This window comes from Capricornis sumatraensis, chromosome 1, assembly GCF_032405125.1.
Source record: "Capricornis sumatraensis isolate serow.1 chromosome 1, serow.2, whole genome shotgun sequence".
NCBI lineage: Eukaryota > Metazoa > Chordata > Mammalia > Artiodactyla > Bovidae > Capricornis > Capricornis sumatraensis.
This window is the reverse complement of record NC_091069.1, coordinates 141,523,698-141,540,962: the sequence shown is the minus strand read 5'-3', so window position 1 is coordinate 141,540,962 and position 17,265 is coordinate 141,523,698.

Sequence of the window (17,265 nt, the reverse complement as noted above, 5' to 3'; positions counted from 1 at the left end):
GATCAGATTGTGTCTACACAAATCTACAGTTGTCAATTAAAATGTAGTGGGGAAAAACTGAACATTTTCTATCTTGTATCTACAGCACAATAAGCACTTTGACCATTTGTCAATAAACCAATGACTGAAAAATTAAGTAAACATAGACATGTTAAGAATGGAAGTATTGTCCTAAAAAATGAACATCCTAGAATGCAAAACCAAATAAATGAATAATAAGGAGCCTCATATTGTAAACATGTAAGTAATAAAACATATATACCATTAAAATCTCAAGAAACATATTTATATTCATTTATGTTCTTTACCTAATTACTTATTCAATCTACTTAAAAACACTATGATAATACTGTTCATCAACCATGCTTCAATAAGAAAAGAAAAAAATGAAAGGAAACACACACACACATCCCCCTCTATTCCTGCCCTGCAACTTGAGTTTTTGTCTTTTTTTTTTTTTTTCCTCAATTGAAGCTTAGTTGATGTAAAGGGCAGGAATTGAGACACAAACGTAGGGAAGAGACATGTGGACGCAGGGTGGGTAAGGAAAGAGAGGGACAGATTGAGAGAGTAGCATGGACATATATACATTCAGTTCAGTTCAGTTCAGTCGCTCAGTCGTGTCCGACTCTTTGCGACCCCATGAATCGCAGCACGCCAGGCCTCCCTGTCCATCACCAACTCCCGTAGTTCACTCAGACTCACATCCATTGAGTCGGTGATGCCATCCAGCAATCTCATCTGTCGTCCCCTTCTCCTTCTGCCCCCAATCCCTCCCAGCATCAGAGTCTTTTGCAATGAGTCAACTCTTTGCATGAGGTGGCCAAAGTACTGGAGTTTCAGCTTTAGCATCATTGCTTCCAAAGAATACCCAGGACTGATCTCGTAGCTGGTGGGGAACCGCGGTATAGCTTAGGGAGCTCAGCTTGATGCTCTGTGATGACTTAGGTGAGATAGGGGCGAATGGGAGGGAAGTTCAAGAGGGAGGGGGTATATATGTACATACAGTTGATTCACTTTGTTATGTAGCTGAAACTAACGCAATGTTGTAAAATGATGATGCTCCAATTTGAAAAATGGAAAAAAAAAAAAAAACTTATGAATTCTCTGAGATTAATAGATTCTATAAGATAAAATGGAGGGTAAATCAAGATTTCTGACTTCATGTAGCTTATAATCTAATATAATCTAAAGAAGTAATAAAGCACTAAAAGTTACAAATGGTGAATATATGAAGTGAAAAAATGAAAGCAAAGGGTTGATTTGGAATCACTGAATAATTAAGATTTAAATTAATAGAGCCTATACCTTTAAGCGGAGAAGGCAAGGGCACCCCACTCCAGTACCCTTGCCTGGAAAATCCCATGGACTGAGTAGCCTGGTAGGCTGCAGTCCATGGGGTCACTAAGAATTGGGCGCGACTGAGCGACTTCACTTTCACTTTTCACTTTCATGCATTGGAGAAGGAAATGGCAACCCACTCCAGTGTTCTTGCCTGGAGAATCCCAGGGACGGGGGAGCCTAGTGGGCTGCTGTCTATGGGGTCACACAGTCGGACACGATTGAAGTGACTTAACAGCAGCAGCAGCATACCTTTAAGATCAGTTTGTCCCTATGAAAGGTACATAAAGGGATAGCTGTACTTTATTTCTTAATGGTTTTAATTTTCAGAAAGCAAAATGCTTTAGTGTATTAGTATTTGAAGACAAGGTTGTCTGTTTTCTCAAGTGAGGACATCATTAAAAGCAAATAGGGAAGTCTGTTTAAAACCTCTAATCTCTTTTGATGCCTTGTTTTCAAAATGGCCTAGTATTCACTGTAGAAGATGTCACTGATATAAGAAATAATTTATAGAGTGTAGACATATGTCTTTACAATGGTTATCTTTCTGGATGCATCTGTTCAGTGTGTTTCTTACATTTGAACAAAAAGGTGGCATTTTGGGCTGTAATTTTGTCATCTAATCATATGGAAACCTGCCAATTCCTATTAACATCTTGACATTTTATTGCCACAAGCTTATTATAAATTCTTCTAATGTAGGATAGATTTAAATTCATGGAGTTGAGCTTTTTGTTGTGTATCCATTAAGTGCTGATCCTTTGCTCCTTGTATCAGCAGAACTTTCAGTCAAGTAATTCAGCTGTTGGCCAGAATACGAATTATAGATTAGGCCCTGAAAGGTTAACAGTTTGCTTTTTGGGATGCAATTGAAAAGCTAGAGAAAACAAAAAGAATAAATGTGAGTTAAATTCTTTCATATTAACTTGTACACCAGGTAACTGACATGTCAAGCTCCTTATATTTAGACTTTACCCAGAAGTGGTGCAGTGGATTCTTATTACCATGATATAGTTCTTCTTTTGTTTAACAGGAGGTGTTAGCCTTTGAATTGCTACAAAATTAAGGGTTTAGCCTGGAAACCTTTCTCTAGACAAAGAGAAAAACAATTATCTGAGGCTGTGACAAGTCTCATCAAAAGGCTGGAAATGGTCCAGAGATACTCTCAGGTGCATCAGGATATAGCATGAGGAAAATGTCACCATGATATTTTATATGTTGCAAACAATCAGAGGACTATGAATTTAGTCCTAATGTTATATATAATAGATACATTGAATGCACATGAATGAATATATATAACAAGAGGCTCCTTACCCAAAAAGGGTCATCAAAATCTTCTCTAAAAATGTTTATAATTTCTCAACAATTTATACTAATGTAAACTTGGATATTTAATATATTAAAAGTGCAATACAGCAGACATATTTACTATTATGCATTTGTATCAAAGACAAAATTAAGTTTGAGACACAATTAAAAGTATTGCTTATTTATAAATTATGGCATACATCCATTGCAAGCGTTCAGAGGTATTAAGAAAGCAGAGTACATTGTATAACATAAAACGGGGAAATATTCATAAAGCTTTTAGTTGTAGCAATTGCTCTATTAAGGGGGGGTTTTGGAAGTAGATGTTAGAGGGATTTCACACTGGTCTTCAGATATATTTGTAGCCCCTGTTTTCACCCATTGAGGTGTTTAGGAGACATCACATAGAGGTGGTGGCAGGGGATAGGGAGGCAGTGAAGGTTGTGGTCAGCCATTCCGTGGGTCAGATTGAAATCAGCAGGGTGCTTTTCTGGAGGTCAAACTCTTATAATGGTTCCTATAAGGGTGTGACTCTAATGCCGACTTACTTGTTAAATTTGTTAAACTCGTTTTTGTTGAGTTTGCATTTCTTGAACATACAGTGAATAATTTGAAGTTGGAAACTGATAGCTCTCTCTCTCCAAACTTGATGATGACAAGGAAAAGTTGCCCTGCAATTAACTCAGAAAGATAATCCTTTCAAAGTATACATAAAACTGAAAAGTTTATCAAAGAAAAATTTTGATTTTAAAATCTAACTCCATAGCTACTTTTATTGCTATAAGCTGAAAATATGTATTTTGTCACATAAAACCAAACTGCTTCTTTTCATCATTAATATAAGAAAAAAACCTGCCGTTTGAATCACTATAAGAAAAATAAAACAATAAACTTGTTACTTTCATACATCCCTTCCAAGGTTGCACATCCTCCTCTCTTTACGTCATCAAGTAAAAACTGGTTTTCTGAGTCAGGAAATTAATCAGTGAGTCAGCAAGTAGTTAATAGCAAGGTACCTTGCTAGGTGATGTGAAAAATGGGAGTAGTTCCTGTCATGTAGGTATTTAAAATATATCTATCTAAAGATAAGGCATACAAATACACATAAAACTAAGAAATGTTAAAGAAAAAAAATTGAGTAAGTGCTTATTGTGTTTTGCAGCAAGTATAGATGAAGTTGGGAGTCAATAGTAACCCTAAACATGAGTTACTGTGAGGTTGATAGAAGCATTACTGACTTCAAAGTGCTTGCAGGGACTATATAAAGCATTGCTGAAGAGCCTAATTACATCTCTATGGAATGCCCTCAATATGATTTCACTTAGTAAATGGACGCCTAAACGAAAATATCAATAATGAATGAATTGTTGCCTAGGAGAATGGTGAATTTCTGAGAGGACAGAGTAGAATGATGAGGCAAGCATTAAGAATATGACATTTTTGTTTGAGACAGATTAATCTGGTTTATATGGCATGGCTGTATGACCACTAGTGAGATTAAGTTGAAAACCTGATTGGGGCAAAGCTATTGATGCTAAATAGATGAGACTTTCACCAGGAGTTAAGGCTTATCTGTGGAATGATCATGTTGCTCTGAGCCTGGCCTCCTCTCTCTCCCTACTCCCCTACCTTGCTGACCCCGTCCATTGTCCAAACTTCAAGTATTGTTCATTCTATATGCACAGGCTCACACGTGCATGCCTGGCTGGTAATATTCTCTTAATACTTGGGTCTATTTGTAAAAGTGTATATTAGTTCCACTTATATGTCCTATGGATATTCAAACCCAGTAAATCTAAAGTACACATATTGTATTTCCCTGTATACTTGTTTCTTCTCCTTGGTTTCCTGTTCCAGTAAATGGCACCACCTAGTATTTGCTCTTGAATTTTGCTTTGCTTTCCTCTCCAACCTAGTGCATTACCATGTCCCATCAATTCTATTTTCAACCTATGTTTCAAATGTACTAATTTTTCTCCAATCCCTCTGTCACAAATTTAGACTGGGCTCTATTCATCTCTTGTATTGTTGACTGTAAGACTCTCAGCCTCTGAATAGGTCCCTCTGCCTTAAGTCTTGTCCCTTCCTGATTCTTCTTCACAAAACAGCTAGGATGATCTCCAAGAATGCATACATAAATTAACTTCAGAAGTATCAAATATGGAATGTAAGTGAATTGCAAGTTGTTCAGTCATGTCCGACTCTTTTTGACCCCGTGGACTATGCAATCCATGGAATTCTGCAGGCCAGAATACTGGAGTAGGTAGTCTTTCCCTTCTCCAGGGGATCTTCCCAACCCAGGGATCAAACCCAGGTCTCCTGCATTGCAGGCAGATTCTTTACCAACTGAGACACAAAGGAAGCCCGAGAATACTGGAGTGGGTAGCCTATCCCTTCTCCAGGGGATCTTCCCAACCCAGGAATCGAACCAGGATTTCCTGCATTGCAGGCAGATTCTTTACCAACTGAGCTATGAGGGAAGCCCCATGGAATGTTAAGTTGCCATAAATAAATTAAGCTTGAATAAAGTTAAGCAAAGCTGTACAGAATTTCCACAAATAACCAGAATCAATATAAACTTTTCATTGCCCTTAAGCCTTCCTTCCTTCACACTTGTTCAACTTTCTTTACCAGTAATGCCTTTTTTCTACTACGTTACTTGGCAAATACTCTCTTTTACCATTGGGGCTTTCAATAATAGTAACAATATTTGAAAACACCCATAACTGCATCAAATTAAATTTTATATGTTAATTTACAATTCCCAAATACTTTTTCAAAATATAACCTTCTGAACTTTAAACTAAAGTGATGCTCACTCAGATTTCTTTATATATAATTCCTTAGATTTTAACCTCATGGCCTTTATGGGTTTCACTAGCTGATCCAGGATACCACATAGTATTTAGTCCCCATTTCTTTTTAGGCTCCTTTTAGTATGAGAGGTTCCCAGATTTCCCTTTTTGAAGATCTTGCTTGTTTTGAGGACTGTTGATCTGATATGTCATAGATGGTACTTGGTTGTAATTTTTCTGATGTTTTCCTCATAATCATTCTTTGGTTATAATTATTTGGAAGAAGACCACAGACATAAAGTGTTATCATTGTTAATGTTCATGATCACTTGGCTGAGTTTTTGTCATTGTTGCTGGGTTTCTGCAAAGATGACTATTTTCTCGTCTCTGCTTTCTTTTCTTTGGATGGAAGTCACTATGCACAGCCCATACTGAAGGAGTGGAGAGTAGTGTTCTCCTGCTTTTAGTCAGAGTATCTACATAAATTATTTGAAATTCCTCCACATGAGAGATTTGTCTCTTATCCCCCATTTACTTATTTATTCATTCAATCATATATGTATAGCACAATGCATGTATGCATGCTAAGTGGCTTCAGTTGTGTCCAGTTCTCTGCAACTCTATAGACTGTAGACTGCCAGGCTCCTCTGTCTATGGGATTCTTCAGGCAAGAATACTGGAGTGGGTTGACCTGTCTTCCTCCAGGGGATCTTCCTGATCCAGGGATCAAAACTGCTATGGACTCATGGATATTTAGTGCATACTTTGGATTAAAATTCATACTATATCTTGTCATACAAATTGTTCCAGCTTTGGCCTTTGGGAACTCTTTCACTTGACTCTCATTTCTCTTTCACTCTTTCAGCTTCTAGCAGAAGCTACTTCATTCTTTCCTTCCCTCAGTATATTGTTTCTTCTCCTTTATTTTGTGTAATGTATAAAAGTATAAGCTACCTAGCAATTTAAACCACCTTTGTTCCCTAACCTGACTGTTCTTTTGTCAGTCTCCAATACAAAGGAAACCTAATATGAACTAATTCTGTGCAACTCAGGTGTTGTGCTAATTTTATAAATTTTTAATAAAATCTCCTCTTTCTGTTTCAGTAAACTTTTGCCCATAAATATTGGAGTGTTTTATATGCTTTGTTATCCCCCATAAACTATCTTAGTGTACAATATACATTTAATCCCCTATAAACATTTATCAATGTATGAAAAAAGAGAAGTGGTGATACTGAGAAAAAATAAGACCTTTTATGATATTTTCAGCAATAAATTGATTTAGGGATCATATCAATTCATTCCTCATCAAGATAGAGTAAATCAGTGGTTCTCAAACTTTTAGTATATATAAGAATTATCTGGAAATCTTGATAAAATAGAAATAGCTGGAACCCACCTCTAGAGTTTCTCGATTCAGAAGATTTTGCATGGGCCCAAGAATTTGCGTTTCTAACAAGTTCCCAGGTGTATTGGTTTCTTAGGATTGTAATGAAAAAAATACCATAGACTGGGGGCTTCAACAACAGAAATTTATTTTCTCACTATTTTTGAAGCTCAAAGTCCAAGATCAAGTTGGTGGTAGGGTAGGGTTCTTGAGATCTTTCTCCCTGGCTTGGAGATGATGACTTCCTCATCTGGTCTCTCCTCTGTGCACACAGCTGTTTGGTGTTTCTCAAGTTTGCATTTCTTTTAAGGAAACCAATTAGATTTGATAAGTGTCACATTCTAATGGCCTTATTTTAACTTAATCACCTTGAAAGACTCAATCTCCAAATACAATCACATTCTGAGGTACTGAAGATTAGGGCTTCATTTTATGAGTTTGGGGAACACCCAATTCAGCCAATAAAAAACTATACGAGTTTTGAGAATTATTGTCTTAAATCATTGAGTCAAACTGTTTCTAACAAAGACTGAAAATGATCTGTATATATTATTGTGTGTGTGTGTGTGTGTGTGTGTGTGTGTGTGTGTGTGTGTGTGTGTGTTAGCTGCTCAGTCATGTCTGACTGTGACCCCATGGACTGTAGTTCCACCAAGTTCCTCTGTCTGTGAATTCACCAGGCAAGAATACTGGAATGGGTTGCCATTCTCTTCTCCAGGGGATCTTCTCCTCCCATGGGTAAAACCTGCATTGCAGGCAGATTCTTTATTGTCTGAGCCACGAGGGAAGCCATATTATAATGAAACACCATTGAGAAGAGATAACATGACTTTTGGATAAGAAAGTTCCTCTTTTCCAACACTGACTCAGTATGACAATTACACACCAGGATGGAATCGGGAAAAATAGCTAAGCTGATGTGAAAAAAATGCTTTGTCCTTCACCTTTCATGGAATTAATAGGGGTATATCTACCTGAGGGATTTTCAAAGGCTCTGGAAACTCTCAGCCTTTGTAAATAATTTACTGTTCACTGCTTATTGTGTTTTCTTGTTTTGTTCCCTGTAGATTCCTCCTTCTTTCTATAGATTCCACTTAAAGGTGCTTATGAATGGAGGACATTGGCATTTCCAGACATTAATCACAATAGCATTTGAGTTGAGAGGATTATAGGTATCATGTCAGTTAAGGAGTGCTTCATTCCATAGAGTTTTATCAACATTATTGTGGCAGGGGTTTCTTCTTCTTTAAAGAGGTAGGCAAGTATCTCTGCCAATTCCTAGGGGGATGAGGATTTTTTTTTCACCACATGAAGTTACTGGCCCTTGAGACTATCTGTCAAATGTAGGAGTCTTCAATTTAGCATTCTATCCAACTTAGGGTTCAAGTTTTATAAACCTTCTCAAATGAGCAAGGCAAGACCCATTCAAAGTCAGTCTCTAGAGCACTCTTAATCAACATGTCAGTATTGCAAATTCTGAATTTTGTTCTGACCTCCAAGGAGTTCTCTTATTTCTCAGAAGCTTCATTATACAGTTAAAGAAGATAGGTGTGTGTGTGTGTGTCTGTCTGTATTTTCTAATACTTTATCATGGTCAAGTGTTTTGAAAGTAGTATCTAAGTTTGCTGCTTCCTCCTTATCATCTTTATTTGATTCAATATTAAATAGGTGTGAAAGGAAACTTAATGGTTACATATTTCAAATTACCTTTGTTAAAAGTCAGACATTGGTGGAAAACCCAGCATCGCTGAGGCCAGGAAAGAAAACTATTCCAGAAGAATCATTTGAAACACTTCCACAAGTGTTAAAGATAAATCAGTGAAAACTAATTTCATTATCTTTTCGAATCTTCTATTTCAAACATATACTTGTGTGCATGTATATGCTTGTGTTTGGGTGGATGCAAGGTGAGGAGTAATTTATCACCTAAACATGAAACTTCAGAGCACAACAGATTCTTCCTTCATTTCCATATCCAATTAATTACAGAATGTTAAAATTCAAACTAATAATAGATTCTTAATGCAAGCTGATTCTTTGCCATAGTTACATTTATCTCTTCAGCAACTATTGCCTTTTTTCAGACTTTGAGCTCTATCTGCTAGCTCAAGTGTCAGCATCATATTCTTAATCTGGCTTCTTTTCCCACAAAGCTTAAAAGATTTATTAGCTGGCCCTGCAGGGGAAAAAAAAAAAAAAAAGTTTGCAGATAGCTGCCCTAGATTATTAAAGTGCTTTCTTAAAGTGCTATTTTGGTCACCAGTTCTCTCCATTATCAACTATGCATTGTGTTGTCCATCACCTATACACTAGATTCTCAACTCTCTCGGGCCCATGACACCATTATTTCTAACCATTCTTATCTGCAGCCTCATCTCATACTTCTCTTGTCTGCTTATTCTATTTGTTTATTAATCCCCCCAAATTTGGATTCCCAGGAATCTATCCTTTTCTCCCCTATACACACTAAGTCCTCAACCTAGAATGACTTATCTTTGTTAAATCTGAAACAGTATTAATCATCTCTCAATAATCATCTCAAGCATGGTTTTTTCTCTAACGTCTTCAGAGTTTTCTAAAAAGGTAGTAAAGTGAAGTGGTACATGGTAAAGAACATGGTTTTAAGAAACAAAATATCTGAGCTTCAGTGTTCATGCTGTGCTCCTTTGGGCAAATGATTTAAAACCTGTAGTCCATCTGCTCCTTTCCCCCAAATTTGGGTGATCCAGATAAGGCTAACTAACAAGAAAGGCTCTGGATTTTAATTCGCCCTCTCTTTGTTGTCAAATTAAACTTAGATATAGAAAATGAAATCCCTGCATTGAGAAAACTACATGAAAAACATGCATTTATCTTTGCAAAATACAGTAAGGATAAAGATGAAGAGAAACACACAAGTACATAAAAGAAGTTTCAAAATGTGACGACCTATCAGATAGATTCAAGTCACATTAAGACATCTTCAATTACAAGTGAAATGTCTGTCTGAAGCATTTCTCCTTCCCGCAGACGTGTTCTCAATTTTCCATTTGAACAGTTGACCTTTCATTAACTTTAGAACTTTGTGCTATGTTTATACTGCTATCTTCTCACATCATTTCTGACTGCTTTTAGACTCAAAATATTCACAATCAGGTGAAGGGTTTGGTAGATGGTTGAATTGCTTTAGCTCTGGCATCTTAACCAACCTAAATTACCAACTATTTGTTTATAGTAAAATAAGTAAGGGATTGCTCAAAAATCAGGTTCAGGTTTATAGCTTATCTGTCTATCTATCTATAATAATTATCATCATTTATTTGTGTGTTTGTATATATGTGGCATATATTCTGACTATAAGAATTCAGATTATTCATTTTGTCAATATTTTCAATATGGGTTGAGATAAATTATCCTGGTTTTTCTTTACAATTCACCTTTGTCCCAAAGAATGCTTTTTCCTTCAGCTGTTAAAAAAAGAGTAACATACTTAATCACACACATAAAGTCCAATATATACACCTGCATGTGTATACACATGTTAACATTTATCAGAAGAGGTTGTCTCTTGATGTTTTCATGAAAACCTAGTAATTTTGCTGTTTAATGCATTTGATTATGGGCCATGTCTGGCTGTTAAGCATTCTTTCCTCTAAAGGAGATACATTATTTGCTGTCTTTATTTAAAATTTATTTACAAACTGATATGGAATAATTAGTATCACATAAATAATTTTATCTGGTGTTTGTATAAATCCAATTTTCCTTTCTATTGTTTCGCTTATAGACTAGCATAAAAATCCATTAAAATGCTTTGAAACACCTCTTTGATCCCGGGACTTCAAATTCCTTTTTTCCACTGTTGACAGTCAAAGTCGGAACTGATTCTTTCCCTTGAAACTGATGGAAAAGAATAAGAACAGAGTTTCAAGTCAGAAACATAAAAATCAGTGAGAAAAAAAGAGAGGTGCTATTTCGGATGTGCTGTCACAACCATACTCAGCAGAATCTTATAGACTTATTTTGGTTAGTGGCTTAAAAATGGATTTCACTAATTTCTGTGAAAAACTAAGGAAATGAATCTGTAAAGAAATATGAAGCTACCTTCAAAGCTTTTCCAATTAAAAAAAGTAAAGTGTATCATCATAGGTAAGGTATTTCATCATGTTCTTTCTTGCTAATACAAGAAACTCCAGTGAAAATTGTCATTAATTATCAAACCATTAATACTATTGGGTTGGCCAAAAAGTTCCTTTGGGATTTTTCATAACACCTTATTGAAAAACCAGAACAAACTTTTTGGCCAAGTCAATGTATTAATACTGTAATACCACTTGGTAGGTTTCCATTGAATGAAGCCAAAGTGATCTTTTTTTTTTTTTTTTTTCTCATGTCTGCTAGCTTTCCTATCTCATTATGACTGGTCTGTGAGAATGTGTAGTTAGATGAAATTGCTTGTATTCTGAATGCAAAATTGCATGAGTTTTCTTGGATTCAAAGTAACTATAATAGGGTGAAGCATGAACAAAATTTCTTTTGACAAAACAGACCCAAACTTGTATAGAATCAGATGTAGAATCAATATGGATTCTCCAAAAAATAAAGATTAAAAAAGGAGAAAATATTTTTTATATGTATGTTAGATTATATCTGTATCATATCAGGACTTTCCCATATATATGTCTTTTAAAAACATTATAATAAATTAATGTGATAGACTTGAAATCTTTGGGATTGCACTTTGGTTCAAAATTTTCTCCAACTGCATGTTCTTAAAATAAAAAAGTCTCAAAATTGTGAGATTCAGTTTTATCTGCCAAATGGATTAATAATGCCTACATTAAGAACTTGCTGTAATGTTGGGTAAAATATTAAATTCAGTGAGTGATACATAGGATGCCTTCAGAATGGTGGTTATAATTATGAATATTGCTGTAGATAATTAAATAGAGGTAATTGATTATATATATGTATGTGAGGTGAAAGTTGCTTGGTTGTGTCTGAGTCTTTGTGACCCCATGGACTATACAGTCCATGGAATTCTCCAGGCCAGAATACTAGAGTGGGTAGCTGTTCCCTTCTCCAGGGGATCTTCCTAACCCAGGATCGAACCCAGGTCTCCAACATTGCAGGAGGTTTCTTTACCAGTTATACCACCAGGAAAGCCACAAATATGTGTGTGTGTGTGTGTGTGTGTATACACACACATACACATACAGTTTCTGATTTAGCAAATGTTATAATAAGGGAAACATTAGGTGGAATTAGCCAAGTTATTGACACTCTTCTCCTGTCTTCAAATAAGCTTGACATCTTTTATGCATTATTCTAGCACGAATTTGGCCAATCTCTCAAATTTTTCCCCAAAACTTTACTCCCAGAAAAGCTCGTCAAGATCAGCTTATCTCTAGGAACAATTGGAAGAGCCATCATGTCAGCTTTGTGGGCAGCTAGATCAGCCACCTCTGGCTGTCACATCAAAATACCACAAACTCAGTGGCTTAAACAGCAAAAATTCATTTTGTCTCAGTTCTGGAGGCTGGAGTGCAAGGTTAGCAGCTCATCAGATTTGGTTTCTGCTGAGGCCTCTCTTATTGCCTTGAAGATGAAGACTTTTGCTGTGTCCTCACACAGACTCCACTCTGTGGGTGATGTGTGTACCCACAGACAGAAAGCTTTGGTGCCTCTTCCTCTCCTTATAAGGAGACAAGTCCTATCAGATTAGGGCCTGACCCTTACTGACTTGCTTAACCTTAATTACCTTTCTAAAGGCTCTTTCACCCGATACAGTCATATCAGCAGTTCTGGGTTCAATATCTGAATTTGCCTTGACATACAATTCAGTCCATGACAGCAAACAGACAGCGATGAGTATTTTAAGGCTTGCAACTTGCCTGTTCAGTTTTGTTGTTGTTGTTCAGTCCCTCATCATGTCTGATTCTTTGTGACCCCATGAACTTCAGCCTGCCAGGCTTCCCTGTCCTTCACCATCTCCCAAAGCTTGCTCAAACTCATGTCCATGTCCACAGAGTCAGTGATGCCATCCAACCATCTCATCCTCTGTCGTCCCATTCTCCTGCCTTCAATCTTTCTGAGCATCAGAGTCTTTTCCAATGAGTCACTTCTTCACATGAGGTGGCCAAAGTATTGGAGCTTCAGCTTCATCATCAGTCCTTCCAATGAATATTTGGGGTTGATTTACTTTAGTATTGCCTGGTCTCCTTGCAGTTCAAGGAACTGTGAAGAGTCTTCTCCATCACCACAATTCAAAAGCATCAATTCTTCAGTGCTCAGCCTTCTTTAAGAAAAAGTAATTGCAGCTTTGGACCATGAATTTTAAATCATTATAAATAGGGTCAAGTATATCTTTATTAATAAATAGGAATCATGACAAACCACACATTTTTGCCAATGAAAAAATGTTTGCTTATTACTGTAGCATAAAAATCTGTGCTTTGGGATTTGACAAACTCTTAGAAAGCATTTTCTGCATCCTGCTGATATAGAAGCTTTTTACCTACAAAGATTGTTGAGATGCTTGAAGAAGTGGTAGTCAAATGGAAAGAGGTCAGGTGAATATGGAAAATGAGGCAAAACTTTGTAGCCCAACTCATTTAACTTTTGAACCATTGGTTGTGCAAAATCTGATTGGGCTTTGTTGTGGAGAAGAATTGGGCCCTTTCTGTTGACCAGTGCTGGCTGTAGGTGTTGCAGTGTTCAGTGCATCTCTTCGATTGGCTGAGCATACTTCTTAGATGTAATGGTTTCACTAGGATTCAGATAGCTGGAGTGTATCAGATGGGCATCAGACTACCAAACAGTGACCAGGAGATTTTTTGGTGCAAGTCTGGCATTTGAAAGTACTTTGGAGCTTCCTCTTCATCCAAACACTGAGCTGGCCATCAGTGGTTATCATATAAAATACACTTTTCATTGCACATCACAATCTGATCAAGAAATGGTTTGTTGTTGTAGGGGAGAATAAAAGAAAATGACTCTTCAAAACAACGGTTTCTTTGATTTGCAGTCAGCTCCTGAGGCACCCACTTATCGAGCTTTTTCACCTTTGCAGTTTGCTTTCAGTGCCAAATGGCCATAGAATGATTGATGTTGACTTCTCCGGCAACTTTTCATGTAGTTATAAGAGTATCAACTTCAGTGAAGTCTCTCAGTTGGTTGTTGTCAATTTCCAATGGCCAGCCACTGTGTTCCTCATTTTCAAGCCTCTGGTTCTTGAATCACCACTGCACTGTATATTCATTAGCAGTTCCTGGGTCAAATGTGCTGTTGATGTTGCAAGCTGTCTCCTCTGTTTTAAGACCAATTTTGAACTTGAAAAAAAATTGCTAGGATTTACTTTTTGTCTGACATCATTTCTATAGTCTAAAGAGAGATGATATGGGGAAGGTGGTGGGAGGGAGGTTCAGGGATGGGAACTCATGTACACCAGTGGTGGGTTCATGTCAGTGTATGACAAAACCAATACAGTATTGTAAAGTTAAAAAAAAAAAAACTCATGTAAAAGACATGATCATATAAATGTGCAGATCGAAAATGAAAAAATAAAATTGAAATATGAAAAAAAATATATAAAATAAACAGCAAGTAATGTCATTAACAAAAGAATATAAAGTGAGAAATGTACATTAAAATGATGTATAACATAAACATATATATTTGCTATGTATTGCAATTTCAAGTGGTAAATGTCAACAATGCCCAACCTGCAATTACTTTTGCACCAATCTAATAGCTTACACAATGTAGACACAATTCTTAAAGATATGGGAATAACATATCACCTGACCTGCCTCCTGAGAAACTTGTATGAAGGTCAAGAAGCAACAATTAGAACTGAACATGGAACAACAGACTGGTTCAAAATCGGGAAAGGAGTACATCGAGGCTGTATCTATTGTCACCCTGTTTATTTAACTTATATGCAGAGTACATCATGCACAATGCCAGGCTGGATGAAGCACAAGCTGGAATCAAGATTGATGGGAGAAATATCAACAACTCCAGATATGCAGATGCTAACACTTTAATGCGAGAAAGTGAAGAGGAATTAAAGAGCCTCTTGATGAAAGTGAAAGAGGAGAATGAAAAACCTGGCTTAAAACTCAACATTCAAAAAAATAATATCATGGCATCCAGTCCCATCACTTCATGACAAACAAATGGGGAAACAATGGAAACAGAGAGAGATTTTATTTGGGGGGGGCTCCAAAGTCACTGCAGATGGTAACTGCAGCACTGAAATAAAAAGAGGTTTGCTTCTTGAAAGAAAAGATATGATAGACCTACACGGCATATTAAAAAGCATAGATATCACTTTGCTGACAAAGGTCTGTATAGTCAAAGCTATGGTTTTTCCAGTAATCATGTAGAGATGTGAGAGCTGGATCATAAAGATGGCTGAGTGCTGGAGAACTGATGCTTTCAAACTATGGCATTGGAGAAGACTCTTGAGAGTCCCTTGGACAGCAAAGAGATCAAACCAGTCAATCCTAAAGGAAATCAACTCTGAATACTCCTTGGAAGGACCGATGCTGAAGTTCCAATACTTTGGCCACCTGAGGCAAAAAGCTGACTCACTGGAAAAGACCCTGATCTTGGGAAAGATTGAGGGCAGGAGAAGGGGACAACAGAAAGTGACATCGTTGGATGGAATCACTGACTCAATGGACTTGTGTTTGAGCAAAATTTAGGAGATAACGAAGGACAGGGAAGCCTGGTGTGCTGCAGTCCATGGAGCTGCACAGAATTGGACCCTATGTAGCGACTAAACAAAAGAATGATGAATGCATACACATTCTAAATTATTTATATAATCTTTAACATTAAACTGCAATTATTTTTAATAGTCTGCTGTCTGTCTTCAGTGTCCTTATAAAAATATTTGTGTGTATTTATTTTTAAGGTAAAATATATTTAAAATATTTTAGGGTGATTATGAAGCTTTGTAAAATTCCTAAAAATAACAAAATGAAAAATAATTCTATATTGTTTTATACTTTTTTTTTCTGTTTTATGTTTGGTCCTGGAGACTGCATAGGAAGATATGCCAGTATAAAAAGCCCCATTTGTTATTAGATCTAAGATTTTATGCTAAGAATCAAGAAATTTTTTTTTCCCCCATGGGAATGAAGTACTATGAAATCAACATGAAGTATGTTTTTAGATAAACAGTTTTGTTTCTTTCTCTAAATAATTTATCAAATCTAAAAATATGGTTCACAACATTCTGGTCACTTTATATAAAAAGTGGAAAACATTATTTTTGCAAATATCTTCTGCCATTACTTGAAGCTCCTAACAAAAGTCATGCTTGAAATTTTGGCAGCATTTGATATCCCAATATCTTTGCTGCAACAACACCAATACTTCTTAGGGATTTGAAAGGGATGCTAAAGGACTTGGGATTGATTTTTTTCCTAAAAGTTGTGACACATAGTGGTAAAGGCAAGAATTATAATTTGGCAATTTTCATTCATAAATTCATTCAGCCATGTTTTCAAAGCCTGCCAGGAATAGTAAGCTTACCAAATCAATAAATAAAATGGATGAGTGAATGTAACTCGAACTTCTAACTAGAACACTGGGGAGTGAAAAGGAAATGTATTATTTATTGAATTCTTCTCACATTAAAGAAGAAAGGGAGAATTTAATGTGGACAAATACCAGACATTAGTTTGGATAAGAATCATGTACATTCCTCAAATCCATGCCTGCTCTGACTCTGGATTGTGACTCATAGAACAAGTGTTGGTATGGTCTCCATTTATTCTAATTCAGACTGCATCATATAAAAGAACAAATGTAGGATTAAGGCAATATGACCTACATTCACAATCTTTTCCTTTTGAAAATATACTCTCTCTAATTCCTGAAAAAGACCAAAGCCAGTTACATTCTTAGTAACATTTTATATTAGATTAATAAGTAGAATCTGGAAATATATTCTATGAAAAGCTGACAGTCTGAAAGTTAAAAAATAAATCTGTCATTTTTGCTTCATTTTGATGAGAACACCTGTTTAAAGATAATCTACTGGAAAATTCCAATGAACAGAAAGAAAAGGGCCTTTGCCCTGAAATTGTTTCAATATATTTTCAAGATATTCTTACATTATTTTAAGCATAGTGATTCAAAGTATTCCTTTAAAGGGATATTGGATTTGGATGGTAAACATATATCTTGTAAATGAAACTAGTTTAACAAATATTCAGTTATACCTGAATAAATGGTAAATGATGATAGTGATTAGGATACAATGCATGGTTACTACATAACTGAATTTTTATTCCTCAAACCAAAGACAATATGACCCTAGAAAATACAAGCCTGTGAGTTTAGTTTGTTAGGTAAATTTAGAATAATAAAAATAATTGATATAATGGTTTGAAAAGTACAAGATGATTCTTATTTTGAGTTAGAAATGTCTAACCC